Source organism: Schistocerca piceifrons, chromosome X (genome assembly GCF_021461385.2).
Source record: "Schistocerca piceifrons isolate TAMUIC-IGC-003096 chromosome X, iqSchPice1.1, whole genome shotgun sequence".
NCBI classification, from domain to species: Eukaryota; Metazoa; Arthropoda; class Insecta; order Orthoptera; family Acrididae; genus Schistocerca; species Schistocerca piceifrons.
The window spans coordinates 194003277-194020119 of NC_060149.1; positions in this window are offsets into that span (position 1 = coordinate 194003277).

Sequence of the window (16843 nt, forward strand, 5' to 3'; positions counted from 1 at the left end):
ATATTCTTGAGAGGACTGCCAGTGTTCGCGAATAGTTCAGTCGTGTGAATCCTGTATTTTTGAGTACGATCTTGAGACAAACAGGCAGAATGAGGAGTGGCACACTGAGGCATCCCCTCGATTAAGAAAAGCTAGAATGAGCAAATCAAAGACCAAAACAAATCGTGATTTGCTTTGACAGTGGAGGTATCGACCATAAAATATTTGTTCCTCCAGGAGTAACTGCCAATCGAGTTTGCAAAAAGCATATTTGTGCCATCAGATGTTCAGTTTTATGTTTATTCTCTATTGGTTTCAATTGTTGCAGTCATCTTCAAGGAGAAAAACGTTTACATCAATGGATCAACCATAGATTTTCGTCATATGTGAGTCATACAAATGTAGAGCATTTATGTCATAATAACCTGTCTAAACACTGCCCATATAAACACGTTGTGTCTTGTCACAATTCCAGTAGTGCACATCTGGCGATAACTCCACACTTGATAACGTGTCCTTGTGAGATCAAATCGACATTTAACAAGAAGGATGACAGGTGACCTGTTAAACTTAAACACTTTGACAGAAGTTTTGCACATGCATGGAGTTATCACCAAATGTGCACAATTGTAATTGTCCCAAGACAGGGCGTGTTTATTTGAATTGTGTTAAGACAGGCTATTATGACAATTATATATGTTCTACGTATGTATGGCTCATATATGACGAAAATATATGGATTATCCATTAATGTCGATCATTTTCTCCTTGCAAATGATTGTAAACATCGAAAGATGTGGAGAATAAATAGAAAATCCAGAATATGCTTTTTGCAAATTATTCAACAGTTGTAGACGACCAACTACGGAAAGCTGTGTCAACCAAGTGTTCTAGAAATACGTCCTTGGAAAGCACACAAAAAGGCGTAATCTAGTGCTATCGGACATTGAGGATGCTATATCATGACAACACATCATGTCACACGGCCACTTTCATCATGGAATTTTTGACCTCAAAAGGCATTCCTGTGGTTCCACAGTCCCCCTATTCATCTGATCTGAATCCTTGTGACTTTTATCTTTTCCCAAAATTGAAAAATGTCTTAAAGGGACGTCATTTAGGGCTCTGGAGGACATTCAAAAGAATGTAACCGACATGTTAAAGGTCCTACCAGGTGAAGCGTTCAGCGCTGGTTCCAAGACTGGAAACGACTCCACCGATTTATAGCTGCCGAAGGGAACTATTTCGAAAGGTACAATAATGTTGTTTGAAAAAAAATAAAAACTTTAGTAGATAAAAAATCAGTTTCATTCGTTTTATCACACACCTCGTATGTGTACGGCATCTCTTTCTTACAGTAACTGACCTGTTATTTCCATCGCTGCAAATTAGAAGTTATATAGCTCTAAACATTTTTAAATTAAGGACAATTTAAATGAAAATAACAATGAAGGACATAAATCTCATAAACTAAATGTTGTTAATGTCTATACTTCTGTCCGTGCATACTGCCTTGCTGGTGATGTGACTGTCTTGCTTTAGAAAAAACACTGATTTTAATCTAATGATGAAGTAAATTGTCTCTCAGACGGTAGTTGCTTAAATAATAGAATATGTAACTAGCTGCATCGAAGTGTATCGATAAACATTGCTATTTAACACGTCGATATATATCATGCATAAAAATAGTACAAGGATTAGTAATTGTTAACTAAATTTCCATTCGAAGTCTTTCTCAGCGCTGTAACTCCTTTCACACATTATCTCCATAGCATATCTACGCATCCACAGATTCCTCCTTTCCTACTCTTTGAAATGGTGTAATGAGCTTGATTGTAAAGATTGGTTTGTGTCGCACGTCAGCTAATGTGTCCAAAGACCTTCGTCATTCTGTAGACGGACAGATTTCACAGTTACACGTGGTCCAGCGACACTGCTCCATGCCAACCACCCCTTCTAGCCAGCCGTCAGTTCCATGTTAACCTCCACGACATACCTCGCGTAATTCAGGCGCCGCACTCTACCAAAACAATCACTTTCGTTCAGTTTATAGTAAATCATGTCACAAGGTAAGTGAAGTTAATTGGAGAACAGTAGTACAACATAGTCTTTTCACTGAGATTTTATTACTGGTAATTTTTCAGATGCTTTCATACAAGCATTATGTTATTCCAGATGACAAACAGTCTTGTCATTGAATGAATGTTCTAAAAATCGTAAATTACTAGAAATTAACCTAAAATGTGGCAATATGCAAGTGAACATTAATAAAACCGATAAACAGCATGGACGGATTACTGACTGGAAATGGAGGAAAGAAGAACATGTGTCCGGAAACGCATCATTTTCACGGTAGATGGCACTGACGAATGATAGTTCCTCTGACCACGTGCCGTGTGTTCCTTTTGTGTTGCAGGCTGTGTGATTGACGCAGCGTACTGCAAGCAACAGAATGGTCCGGTATCCACGTCGGGAACAAGCCGAGATGGTTTGTGTACGGCCAAGCGGATGGAAACGGTCGAGAGACGGCACGGCTATACCAAATCTGGTGGATCGGGTTCTACTGGATATTGGCTCTGAGCACTATGGGACTTAACATCTGTGGTCATCAGTCCCCTAGAACGTAGAACTACTTAAACCTAACTAACCTAAGGACATCACACACATCCATGCCCGAGGCAGGATTCGAACCTGCGACCGTGGCAGTCGCGCGGTTCCGGACTGAGCGCCTAGAACCGCTAGACCACCGCGGCCGGCTCCACTGGATATTGAGACGAACCCTAATACAAGCTGCGAATCTGGTGTACGCACAGTCCGCATCCTCCTTGCAAGTTCGTCTGTCTGAAAGGACTCGTGGTCACACAGACGCCCAAAAAGTGCTTGAAACGTTGTGTGATGTGGTTGGTGTCTGTGAGGGTACTTGTTTTGGTATAGCAGCGCTGCCTCTCGACCGTTTCCGAGTGTTTGACCGTCCACAAAAACCATCTCGCCTTGTTCCTGACGAGAATACCGGACCATTCTGCTGCTTACTGTACGCTGCGTCAATCACGCAGCCTGCAACACACAACGAGCCCACGGCACATGGTCAGATGAACTGTCATTCGTCAGTGCCATCTACCGTGGCAACGATGCATTTCCGGAAACATGTTTATAGAACCTTTTTTCCCTCCATTTACAATCAGTTTGTCTGTGTTATTAATGTTCACCCTATATAAAAATATTTCTGCTGTTTCTCACTCAGGAATGGTTCGTAAACCATGTTATATTTTCAAACCTCAGTAAAAATAGATTGCGCTGATAATGGCGCAAATATGTGAAATACGTTTCGGCAAGAAAAATAGTATCAGTAGATTCTGTGGTTCTGTGGATTATATAGAACGCTCAGAAACAAGTTGTTTTTAGGAATATCTCTGTTGAAAGTCTGTGCTAATCATCTGCACGTATGACATACATCATGACGCTCCTCAGCCACATAATCAGAATAAAATCTGGTCAATAACTAAACGCTGCCAATGCGTCGGCTAAAATATATTTTCACATATTTTGTCACGTGTCTCTTACTATTCGAAAACTAATGCGAAACAGCTTTCCAAAGCGTGCATGAAGACAATTTATGGTCTGTGATCTACACATTATTTTGATTACTATCTATGGTGTGCCCTTGTAAACTAAAATATGCAGCCGCTCGTTGTGGCCTAGCGGTTCTAGGCGCTTCAATCTGGAACCGCACAACCGCTGCGGTCGCAGGTTTGAATCCTGCCTCGGGCATGGATGTGTGTGATGTCCATAGGTTAGTTAGGTTTAAATAGTTGTAAGTTATAGGGGACAGAAGACCTCAGATATTAAGGCCCATAGTGCTCAGAGCCAGTTGAACCATTAAAATATGCATTCCGTTATAAGTTGTAGTCTAACAAAAGAGAAAAGGTAGTAGCTGTTGTAAAGAAATAAATTTATATATACCCTATTAAACTGTTCCTCTTTGCAGTTCAGAACAATGTGGATGCGCCTTTTCGCCTTTTATGCCGATATTTCTTAAAGAATGATACGTGGATTGGAATGAAGAGTTACCAGCAAACAAAACACTGCATGCCATTCTTAACGGAGATAACTTTATAAAGGTAGTCTTATAGAACCATCGGTGGTTACATCGTACACCCTAAGGTGACAAAGGTCATGGGATAGCGATATGCACGTATACAGATGACGATAGTACGACGTACACAAACTATAAAAAATCAGTCCACTGGCGGAGCTGTCACTGTACTCAGGTGATTCATGTGAAAAGGTTTACGACATGATCATGGCTGCACGACAGGAATTAACTGACTTTCAACGCGGATTGGTATTTGGAGCTAGACACATGGCACATTACATTTCGAAAACCATTAGGGAATACAGTATTATGTGATCCACACTGCTAAGAGTGTGCCGAGAAGACCACATTTCAGGCATTAACTCTCACCACGGACAACGCAGTGCCCGACTGCCTTCACTTAACCACCGAGAGCACCGAGTTTTGCATACAGTTGTCAGTGCTAACAGATAGGCAACACTGCGTGAAATAACCACAGAAATCATTGTGAGACGTACGACGAACGTATCCATCAGCGCATCGCGACGAAATCTGGCGTTAATGGTGTATGACAGCAGACGACCGTCATGAGTGCCTTTGCTAACAGCGCGACATCGCCTCTCCTGGGCTCGTGACCATATCGGTTGGACCCCAAACGACTGAAAGACCATGGTCTGCTCAAATGAGTCCTAATTTTAGTTGGTAAGAGCTGATGGTAGGGTTCGAGAGTGGCACACATCCAATGAGGCCATGGACCCAAGTTGTCAACAAGGCAGTGGGCAAGCTCACGATGGTTCCATAATGGTGTGGAGCGTGTTTACATGGAATGGACTAAGTCCTGTGGATGTTCAGCTACTTGGAGACCATTTGTAGCTATTCATTGACGTCATGTTCCCAAACAAAGATGGAATTTTTATGGATGACAATGCACCATGTCCCTGGGCCACAATTATTCGCGATTAGTTTGAAAAACATTCTGGACAATTAGAGCCAATAATTTGGCCACTGATCGAACATTTATGGGACGTAATCGAGAGGTCAGTTTGTGAACAAAATCCTGCATCTGGAACACTTTCGCAATTATGGACGGCTATAGAGGCAGCATGGCTCGATATTTCTGCAGGGGACTTCCAACGACTTTTTGAGTCCATTCCACGTGGAGCTGTTGCACAACACTGGGCAAAAGGAGGTCCGACACGATATTAGGAGATATCCAATGACTTTTGTCGCCTCAGTGAATAAACGACTTAGTCGACAGCGTCGGAAACTTTATGGAGCTGTTGGTGGATGATTTTGTGGTCTATAGAGAACATTCTTCACTAGAAAATTATAGCGCATTGCAGGATGCTTTGCAGATGATCGACGCTTAACACAATGATTGACAGTTGAGACTCATCGTAAAAATTGTGATGTACTGTCCAGAAATAAACGGGAAGGTATGTTATTGTTTGATTACTCGATTTCCTAACAATCAGGGGCAACAGTCATCCACTGAGTATCTAGGAGTGTGCGGTAGGAGCGATTTATAGATGAACGTTCTCATAGAACTAATCGTAGGATTGGCGGATCACAGACTGAGAGACGTTGGAATAATCCTTAGATTGTGTTGTCCATGGGAGCAGGGTGTAGTGTAGAAAGTTCTTGGACTGATACTTTAGTATTGTTCCTCAGTCTAGGACCCTTAATAGCCACAATTGATAGAGGAAATGCTGGAAATCTAAAGAAGCACAACGAATTTCATCACGTTTTCGTTTAGGAAGCTCGAAAGCGTCATGGAGCTCTAGTGGGAAAAGTGGGAAACGCTTTACGAGAGACATTGCGCATGATGGTGTCGCTTACCTTGCATTGTTTTAAGACGTAGTTAAAAGAGATGGTACAGGATGAAGTATGTTGAGTAAGACATGCAGATGTAAAATTCGATATATTACACAGTAAATCTGTGAAGCCCGCCCGGCTAGCCGCTCGGTCTAATGCGCTGCTTCCCGAGCGGGAAGGCGTGCCGGTCTCCAGCACGAATCCGCCCGGCGGATTAGTGCCGAGGTCCGGTGTTTCGGCCAGCCTGTGGATGGTTTTGAAGACTGTTTTCCATCTGTTTCGGCGGATGCGGACTGATTCCCCTTATACTGCCTCCGCTACACTATGTCGGCGATTGCTGTGCAAACACTATCTCCACGTACACCGTAGTTACTCTACCACACAAACACTGGGGTTACACTCGTCTGGTATGAGACATCCCCCAGGGGGGGGGGGGGAGGGGGGGGCGTCCACTGGGGGCCGAACCGCACATTAACTGTGGGTGTGGTGTAGGGCGGCGGTGGGGTGGGTGGACTGCTGTAGCCTGTTGTGGGGCTGGGGTTGTGAATCACTGAGGGCTATAGCTGGGACGAAGTCTCTCCGTCGCTTCTAGGTCCCCGGTTCAATACACAATACATACAAATCTGTGAAACTAGGTTTCATAAAAAGTTATCTAGATAGGCCATTAAAGTAAAAAAGGAACTGTGCATAACTGAAAGGATTAAAATGTCATGCAAGAACAGATGGGAAGTTTATAGAGAGACTAGAATAGGTCAAGATCCGACGTTACTTGCAGTCTACAAAAAAATACTGTAATATTTCAATGAAAATCGTTAAAGTGTCCAAAAATATGCACGACCTGAAAGAAATTAATAATGCAGATAATTTTTAACAATCACGTTTTAAATGCAGCAGTAAAAGTAGGAGTAAGAGGTTTAGTTGAAAAAGCAAGAGAATTTAGAAAAATGCCATTTGAGAAAGATTTAAGTTACTAGAAGTGGCATCATTTCCTTCAATGAAATTTAAAGAATCGTATAAAATCTAAAAACAAAAGTGCATACAGTTTTGATGGAATTTCAAACAGAATTCTGATTTAAAAAGTAATGTCCTCAGCGATGTAATTCGCACAGGATTTTTTCTGGACAGATTAAAATACAACCTCTTTATATGAAACGTGACAAGAAAGTCTTCAATCATTATTACCCAACTTCCTTACTGAAGCCCTTTTCCAAAATATTCGAAAAAGGAATTTACTCATGAGCAGTGTCATATTGAAGTAGAAACAACTTAGCACAACACAGTTTAGTTTCCAGAAGGGTTGCTCAACTGAGAATATTATTTATGCATTCGCTCACCAAATATTACAAGCCTTAAATAATAAAATATCGCCATTTGGTATTTTTGTAATCTTTCACAAAGCGTTTTACTGCGTGGATCACGTTACTCTGCTAGAGAAACGTAAACTATTTTACAAAGTTTATAGCTTTACATGTAACTGGTGTGAATCACAATAAATAGAATGTGTAAAGTTATGCTGAAAATTCTAAGAATGCTGAGAGGAGCGAAAATTGTAGTGACTGAGGAGATATCACGAACGGAATCCCATAAGATTAAATTTTTGGTCTACTTGTATTCCTCCTATAAGTGAATGAACAACGACTTAGCTTTCATCGCGCAGAATTGGTGTCTTTTGCAGAGAAAGGAACAGAAGAGAGAACTAATGACGTATTACAATTATTAAGTATATGCATAGACTGAACTGACGAATGAAAGTTTGTACAAAGGCCAATATTGTAACTCAGCTCTGCGGCTTACTAGTCTGATGTGGTAACCACGATGCCACCCTGACACAGTGGGTTTGCACAACTGAAGCAGCTACCCCTGCACGCCTCCCACCTCGATCCAAATTCGCATTCACGCCTCAGCCCATTTGGTATTCCCCCCTAAACTCAAGCATCATTGACGAGCCTTTCCAGTTGTATTAGAATCGAAAAAAATGGGGATTCCTGCCTGATACCGAGGCATAGGTGCTTCAATTCAATAAAACTGCATGGTTCCAGAGACCTCTTCAAGTCTTAAACAACTACGATGTATACATAAAGACTGAAGCGACGGGTGAAAAATGACGACCGTGGATCAGAACCGTATATTGTTCTTACTGCCCACTTTTGTACAACCAACACTTTCTTTCTAAGAGATGAGTTACCCTATAATATTATTTCATAATACACTACTGAATGATGCAAAACACGTCAGGTTGCTAATTCGTTTGTTTCCAAGAGTAACAATTATACGAACGTCAGAATTCGTTGACCTCAATAGTTTGAGCAGCTCAGAAAGCTGCTTCTTCCAGTTCAGATTTTCATCAACTGTACACCCAAAAATTTGAAACATTCTATTCTGTTTAATGACTGCTGTTCGTGTGCTACATCAAATGCTGGTATGACTCTGTCTATTAGACAGAACAGAATTGTATGTGTTTTTTCGAAGGTCAGGGAAAGTCCTTTTTCAGAGAACCATTTAACAATTAAATGGAACTATACGGTTCCAGAGACTTTTTCAGATCTTAAACACCTATGATGTATGTATGCAGCCTGAAGCAACGAACGAAAATTTGTACCAAGGCCAGAGCTCGAAGCCACGTCTCGTGCCTAGTAGGCAGATGCGCAAGCCACTACACCAACCTGATACAGCGGCGCGGCTTTGTCTGACTGCACTGAATACACTGGCATGGCCCCATACTCGATCCAAATTCCGTCCCGGTTGTACATACTGATGAAGACTGGAACTGCAAGAAGCATCTTACTGAGCCGCTCAAACAATCAAGTTTAGCAGTTTTTGCCGTTCGTATAACTTCTACTCTTGGAAACAAACGAATCAACCTCCAGACGTATTTTGCACAATTCTACTCAATAATGTATTATGAAATAATTTTATGGCGTAACTCATCACTTAGAAAGAAAGTGTTGGTTGCACAAAAGCTAGCAGTAAGAATAATACGTGGCACTCATCCGCGGTCGTCACATAGACACCTCTTCGAGGAGTTCGGCATTTAACTGAGTCATCACAATTCATACATCCGCTGATGTAATTCGTCATAAATAAGTCATCAGGAATTGAAAAGAACAATGAAATGCACATTTACAACCCTAGGCGAAAAATGACCTTTATTACCCATTATCAAAGCTGACAGTAGCACAAAAGATGTCCAATATGCAACAGAAAAATTTTTGATCTTTTGTGAAATAACCTAAGGTGTCTGGCTGATACCAAAGCAAGTTTTAAATCAAACCTAAAACCATTTATTCCCGACAACTCTTTCTATTGCATGGATGAAATTTCATTTAAGAACTTGTAGCCTGTAAAAAAAACTTGTTTTTAAGTGTACATGAATGAGTGGAACTAAAAAATAATAAGTTGGCTGATGTTAACACTAATCACTTACACACTTCTTGGAAACTAATTGATCCCACATCATTTCGATTAAATAACTGTTCATATAATCTATGGAACATGTAACTAACTAACTAAAGTTGCCGCATATCCTGGGAAAAATGAGTTGTGAGAACTTCATTGCTAGAGGGTGCGGCGAAAAAGGGCTAAGCGAAGAATTGCAAAAGCAAGACGTGGACCATTCCCTCGCTCAGGAGGTTCAGAGCTAGGTAGTAGATGGCAACGTATACTGGTACAGCATTGGCGGCGACCTCTGAAAGCAGCGATGGCTCGATTTCCTGGTGGAAGGATGCATAGAAGTATTTAGTTATGCCGTCGTTATTATTACTGTCGACTTTCTACGCACGTATGAGAAGAACTGCCGTGCCGTTCATTCTCCTAAATTGCTAATTGTAGCTTTGACTTCGAACGGTACTTTGAATACATTGTATGGGTAGACGTAACAAGATATAGAGGTAAGGACTTCTTGTGTGATCACGGTAGGCATGAGCAGCCTAGTACTGGTTGGAGAAGAGGACTTTCTGGAGGCGGTCGAGGTACCTCATGGTTTGCCTGCGTAAGGTGGCTTTTATAGTATACTCTCAATCTGAAAGTTGATCATTGCCATATTTTTTGACCAGGCTGTGAAGAATTTCCCTACATGTTTCTGGATGTCTGTTCTTGTCAATCAAGGGTGTTGCAGTTCGTGCGGATGCCGACCTATGGGTAAGATTGCACATTAGTGTATGTTCAAGAGTGCACCTCCGTGCTGCTGGCAGTTATCTACAATCTGTGTGTCTCTGTCATCTTTGAGTATCAAGGTAACATCATCTGCATGGACGAATATTTTAGACCACGTGTATCGATGTCAAATAGAATATGGTGGAATGATCATAGCAAGGGTTCCAAGAAACTAGCTGGGAAAGGGCGATCCTATCTCAGTTGCCTCTAAAAAGATATTCATGTCGCGATCATTTTTTATTTTTAAACTCTAGGACGTGCCACTGATACGTGAGGATATGAAGTAAGTAAAGATGGAGTGAAAGCCGAGAGCAGACATTTGTACAATAGCGAACCTTAATCTATTTCGTCATACGCTCTTGCTAAGCCTAAAGTTGCAGTGACGGTTGATTTGTTCACCTGTCAGGTTACGTATTTAAGGTCTCCGATTACGAGCTATAATGATAATCACTGATCGCCCGTCAATGGTGCTGTGTTGGTGCAGTCGGAGGACACATGATAAAAGAGAGTTCATCCTATTGTTAGGAAAGTTCCTATTGTTAGGAAAGCCTGCCAGCAAGCTGAAGTTAGACTTTAACAACATAATCGGTCACCGACCTTTTATGGTCACGGCTTTTGTCGTTTTGGGAATGAGTACTGTGGTTCCCTTAGTGGAATCTGCTGGTATGATCGTACCCTGAAGCAGTTCGTTTATCATTTATGTGGAGAAGTCGCCGAACAGATGTCAGAAGTGTACATGAATCTCTACCGGTAGTCTGTGCGCGCCAAGAGGTTTGCGCCGTGGTTCCGTTTTCAATGTTAAATGAAGTTCTTTTGTTGTTAATTCTGCGCTTAAAGTTCTATTTTGTTCGTCGGTGATTTAAGTGAATCGGTAAGGTGCTCCTCGCTATGCCTTGATGTGTGTGAGGTCTGACATTGTTTTAGAAAAGAAAGCAATGTAATGCTTTGTAATGAAAGCTTTCTTATCAGTCTGTCTACTGTGATGGGTGCCAATGTCATCACGTATAGTTGTGATTAATTTAGAGCAGGCAAGCTCAATCACGTGATTAATGGTTGAAAGCGTATACGTACGTATAGTCAGCGTAGTCCCGGGTACGAACTATGAAACCGGTGGAGGGTTGGCATACTATACTAGTGATCGTTGATGTAATCCCTTTGGCTGCAGCTATATTTTGGATTGAACGTTCGGGTTCGGAATATTATAGACGCTTCACTAGAAAATAATTCTTCTTACTCATCCTATTCCACGTGGATTTAATGACTGCGTAGGTTTTTAAGCAGTTCATCAATTTCACATTAACGTATCTGGTCCACCAAAACATTTGTTCGCGCGGCCGATGCCGATCGCCAAGTTTGTTCGAAATTAGCTTCAAAGTAAGTGTGCGCTATGTAATCTACCCCTTACTTCCTTCTTCCATCTATTATCCACTATTAATTAATAAGCAAAGTCTCTCATGTGGATTTAAGAGAAGCGAAGATCACAATAAACTTTCAAGTTTACTTCGTTTTCATGTTGAGATGGCTCCAGTTCTTCTTGTATAGGGATCTGATTCTTGAAGCTTAAAATCTAACATCGGGTCCTCGCGGTTGGTTTGAACTCAATAATTTCGAAGGTTGTTGTTATAGTTTTTTTGCGCAAATACTTTTTCCACTGATTTTGTCACTTTTTAGTATATCATACAGTAGTTTGATTTTTCACATTAACAAAGCCGAAACTATATTGTTCGCACCTGTTATACAAAAATATGTCCGATCGCATTACAGCAAGCTTACGACTCTCTCACTCTGCGGATATAACAATATTCGAAAGGGTTTACAATCTTTTTAAGAAATGAATCCCTACTAGCTTTCGTTACACTATTAATTTCGGTTAATATTTTATAAATAATTCCAGAAATAAACCTAGTACAACCTTCTAAAAAGAAATAATTTTAACTGTACATTCAAAACTAGTACTTATCGATTACAGCATCGAAACTAAAATATTTTATAAATTAATTCCTTTTCATAAGTTTTAGCTTGAAATATAACATGCTGTGTACAAAATTATATGACAGGTTTCAGGAAAACAACTGAGATAATCCAGAATGAGATTTTCACTCTGCAGCGGAGTGTGCGCTGATATGAAACTTCCTGCCAGATTAAAACTGTGTGCCCGACCGAGACTCGAACTCGGGACCTTTGCCTTTCGCGGGCATGTGCTCTACCAACTGAGCTACCAAAGCACGACTCACGCCCGGTACTCACAGCTTTACTTCTGGCAGTACCTCGTCTCCTACCTTCCAAACTTTACAGAAGCTCTCCTGCGGACCTTGCAGAACTAGCACTCCTGAAAGAAAGGAAATTGCGGAGACATGGCTTAGCCACAGCCTGGGGGATGTTTCCAGAATGAGAGTTTCACTCTGCAGCGGAGTGTGCGCTGATATGAAACTTCCTGGCAGATTAAAACTGTGTGCCCGACCGAGACTCGAACTCGGGACCAGTTGGTAGAGCACTTGCCCGCGAAAGGCAAAGGTCCCGAGTTCGAGTCTCGGTCGGGCACACAGTTTTAATCTGCCAGGAAGTTTCAACTGAGATAATACTGACCTGTCCAAAATTCGAAAGATAATACTGGTATTGACAACTACTGTTGAGAAAAAGTAATGCTAGAGGAGGATGTCCCGTTACAGCTAGGAGGCTGCGATTGGTGTGTCAGAGCCCTCGGCTTCTATACACTTCCTGAAGCAGGTGTAAAACACTATGATGTGGAGAAATGACAGGCCGCATCTCATAGTCAACGATGTCTGGCAGTAGTTCTATTTGAGCCTAGAATCTTTCATGACGGCTGACAGAAGTCACTGTGACATATGTGTAGACGACGGTATTTAATTTCAGTTGCTACCCGACATGTTCGGATGCCATTTCCGCTACTAATGTACGAAAGTGCTCAGAAGAATTGCGGACTGGGATTTGGTCGTGTTTGGAGACCCCCAAGTGAAATCTGCACCCAGAGTTATCGCTGCACGCAAATACGTGCAAAGCAACGCTATGTCCGTGTTAGAAGTCACGTCTTTCCGCTTCTCGACCCGTTCCCGAGGGAGAATAAACATTTCTCAACTGCAGGACGTGGAACCGAGCGGCTGTTCCTGTCCCGGGCTGGGGGGGGGGGGGGGGGAGTAGAGTCTGCGAGGTATACAGAATTCCTCGCCTCAACATGATCGTAGTGCCTGTGTCGGGTCCAATACCGATAACTGCGTCGTAGTTTGTCGCTGCTGCTAGTTTGCTATTGGACTATTGGAGGTTTCTTGATGAAACATGGTATCTACATCAGTGGCATATGAAGCGCAAAATAAACTGGTATTGGCATGCGTATCCAAATACAGACTATGGCGCTGCGGACGGAACGCCTGTATAGGACTAGTGTCTGGTGCAGTTGCTACATCGGTTACTGCTGCTACAATGGCTGGTTATCAAGATTTAAGTGAGTCTGAATGTGGTGTTATAGTCGGCGCACGAGCGATGGGACACAGTATCTCCGAGGTAGCGATCAAGTGGGAATTTTCCCATACGACCATTTCACGAGTGTACCGTGAATATCAGGAATGCGGTAAAACATCAAAATCTCCGACGTGGGCTTTCGGAGCCGAAGGCTCACTCTTGTAGCCTTGATGACTGTGTGATACAAAGCTTTACACCTCACCTGGGTCCGTCAACACCGACACTGGACTGTTGATGACTGGAAACATGATGCCTGATCCGACGAGTCTCGTTTCAAATTGTTTCCAGAGGATGGACGTATAAGCGTATGGAGACAACCTCATGAATCCATTGACCCTGATGTCAGCAGGGGACTATTAAAGCTGATGGGGACTCTGTAATTGTATGGGGCGTGTGCAGTTGGAGTGATATGGGACCTCTGATACGTCTAGGTACGACTGTGACAGGTGACCCATCCATAACCATCCTGTCTGATCACCTGCATCCATTCATGGTCCAAATGGCTCTGAGCACAATGGGACTTAACATCTAAGGTCATCAGTCTCCTGGAACTTAGAACTACTTAAACCTAACTTACCTAAGGACATCACACACATCCATGCCCGAGGCAGAATTCGAACCTACGACTGTAGCGGTCGCGCGGTCCCAGACTGAAGCGCCTACAACCGCTCGCCCACACCAGCCGGCGCATCCATTCATGTCCATTGTGCTATCCGATGGACTTCGGCAATTTCAGGAGGACAACACGACACCCCACACGTCCAGAATTGCTACATAGTGGCTCCACGAACACTGCTCTGAGCTTGAACACTTCCGCTGGCCACCAAACTCTCCAGATATGAACATTATTGAGCATATCCGGGATGCCTTGCAACGTGCTGTTCAGAAGAGATCTTCACCCCGTCGTACTCTTAGGGCTTTGTGGACAGCTCTGCCGGATACATGGTGTCAATTGCCTCCAGCACTACTTCAGAAGCCGGCCCCCGTGGCCGAGCTGTTCGAGGCCCTTCTGTCCGGAGCCGAGCTGCTACTACGGTCGCAGGTTCTAATCCTGCCTGGGGTATGGATGTTCAATGGTTCAAATGGCTCTGAGCACTATGGGACTCAACTGCTGAGGTCATTAGTCCCCTAGAACTTAGAACTAGTTAAACCTAACTAACCTAAGGACATCACAAACATCCATGCCCGAGGCAGGATTCGAACCTGCGACCGTAGCGGTCTTGCGGTTCCAGACTGCATCGCCTTTAACCGCACGGCCACTTCGGCCGGATGGTATGGATGTGTTGATGCCCTTAGGCTAGTTAGGTTCAAGTAGTTCTAAGTCCATGGGACTGATGATCTCAAATGTTAAGTCCCATAGTGCTTAGAGCCATTTGAACCATTTGAACTACTTCAGACATTAGTCGAGTCCATGCCACGTCGTGTTGCGGCACTACTGGGTGCTCCCGGGGACAATACAGGACATTAAGCAGGTGTACCGGTTTCTTCAGTGTAAATATCGGGCTAAGCTTAATATGTCGTCATCAGATACTATCCGTCTGAGATGTAAGGTGATAAAATTTGCAGCTTTGCATGTGGACTTTCAGTTAGTCCTCGGTATCTAGTGGCCTACGGTTCGAGACTGACTGACCTCCATCAGTTCTGCGTTCTGATGCAGAAGGGCGTTCTATGTACTGACTTGGCAGAAAATCCTAAGAAATTTTGGTCTTATATCAAAGCGGTAGGTGATAAAAACAAAATGTCCAGACACTCTGTGACCAAAATGGTACTGAAACAGAGGATGACAGACTAAAGGCCGAAATACTAAATGTCTTTTTCCAAAGCTGTTTCACAGAGGAAGACTGCACTGCAGTTCCTTTTCTAGATTATCGCACAGATGACAAAATGGTAGATATCGAAATAGACGACAGAGGGATAGAGAAACAATTAAAATCGCTCAAAAGAGGAAAGGCCGCTGGACCTGATGGGATACTAGTTCGATTTTACACAGAGTACGCGAAGGAACTTGCCCCCCTTCTTGCAGCGGTGTACCGTAGGTCTCTAGAAGAGCGTAGCGTTCCAAAGGATTGGAAAAGGGCACAGGTCATCCCCGTTTTCAAGAAGGGACGTCGAACAGATGTGCAGAACTATAGACCTATATCTCTAATGTCGATTAGTTGTAGAATTTTAGAACACGTATTATGTTCGAGTATAATGACTTTTCTGGAGGCTATAAATCTACTCTGTAGGAATCAGCATGGGTTTCGAAAAAGACGATCGTGTGAAACCCAGCTCGCGCTATTCGTCCACGAGACTCAGAGGGCCATAGATACGGGTTCACAGGTAGATGCCGTGTTTCTTGACTTCCGCAAGGCGTTCGATACAGTTCCCCACAGTCGTTTAATGAACAAAGTAAGAGCATTTGGACTATCAGACCAATTGTGTGATTGGATTGAAGAGTTCCTAGATAACAGAACGCAGCATGTCATTCTCAATGGATAGAAGTCTTCAGAAGTAAGAGTGATTTCAGGTGTGCCGCAGGGGAGTGCCATAGGATCGTTTCTATTCACAATATACACAAATGACCTTGTGGATGACATCGGAAGTTCACTGAGGCTTTTTGCAGATGATGCTGTGGTGTATTGAGAGGTTCTAACAATGGAAAACTGTACTGAAACGCAGGAAGATCTGCAGCGAATTGACGTATGGTGCAGGGAATGGCAATTGAATCTCAATGTAGACAAGTGTAATGTGCTGCGAATACATAGAAAGATAGATACCTTATCATTTAGCTACAAAATAGCAGGTCAGCAACTGGAAGCAGTTAATTCCATAAATTATCTGGGAGTACGCATTAGGAGTGATTTAAACTGGAATGATCATATAAAGTTATTCGTCGGTAAAGCAGATGCCAGACTGGGATTCATTGCAAGAATCCTAAGGAAATGCAATCCGAAAACAAAGGAAGTAGGTTACAGTACGCTCGTTCGCCCACTGCTTGAATACTGCTCAGCAGTATGGGATCCGTACCAGATAGGGTTGATAGAAGAGATAGAGAAGATCCAACGGAGAGCATCGCGCTTCGTTTCAGGATCATTTAGTAATCGCGAAAGCGTTACGGAGATGATAGATAAACTCCAGTGGAAGACTCTGCAGGAGAGACGCTCAGTAGTTCGGTACGGGTTTTTGTTGAAGTTTCGAGAACATACCTTCACCGAGGAGTCAAGCAGTATATTGCTCCCTCCTACGCACATCTCGCGAAGAGACCATGAGGATAAAATCAGAGAGATTAGAGCCCACACAGAAGCATGCCGACAATCCTTCTTTCCACGAACAATACGAGATTGGGATAGAAGGGAGAACCGATAG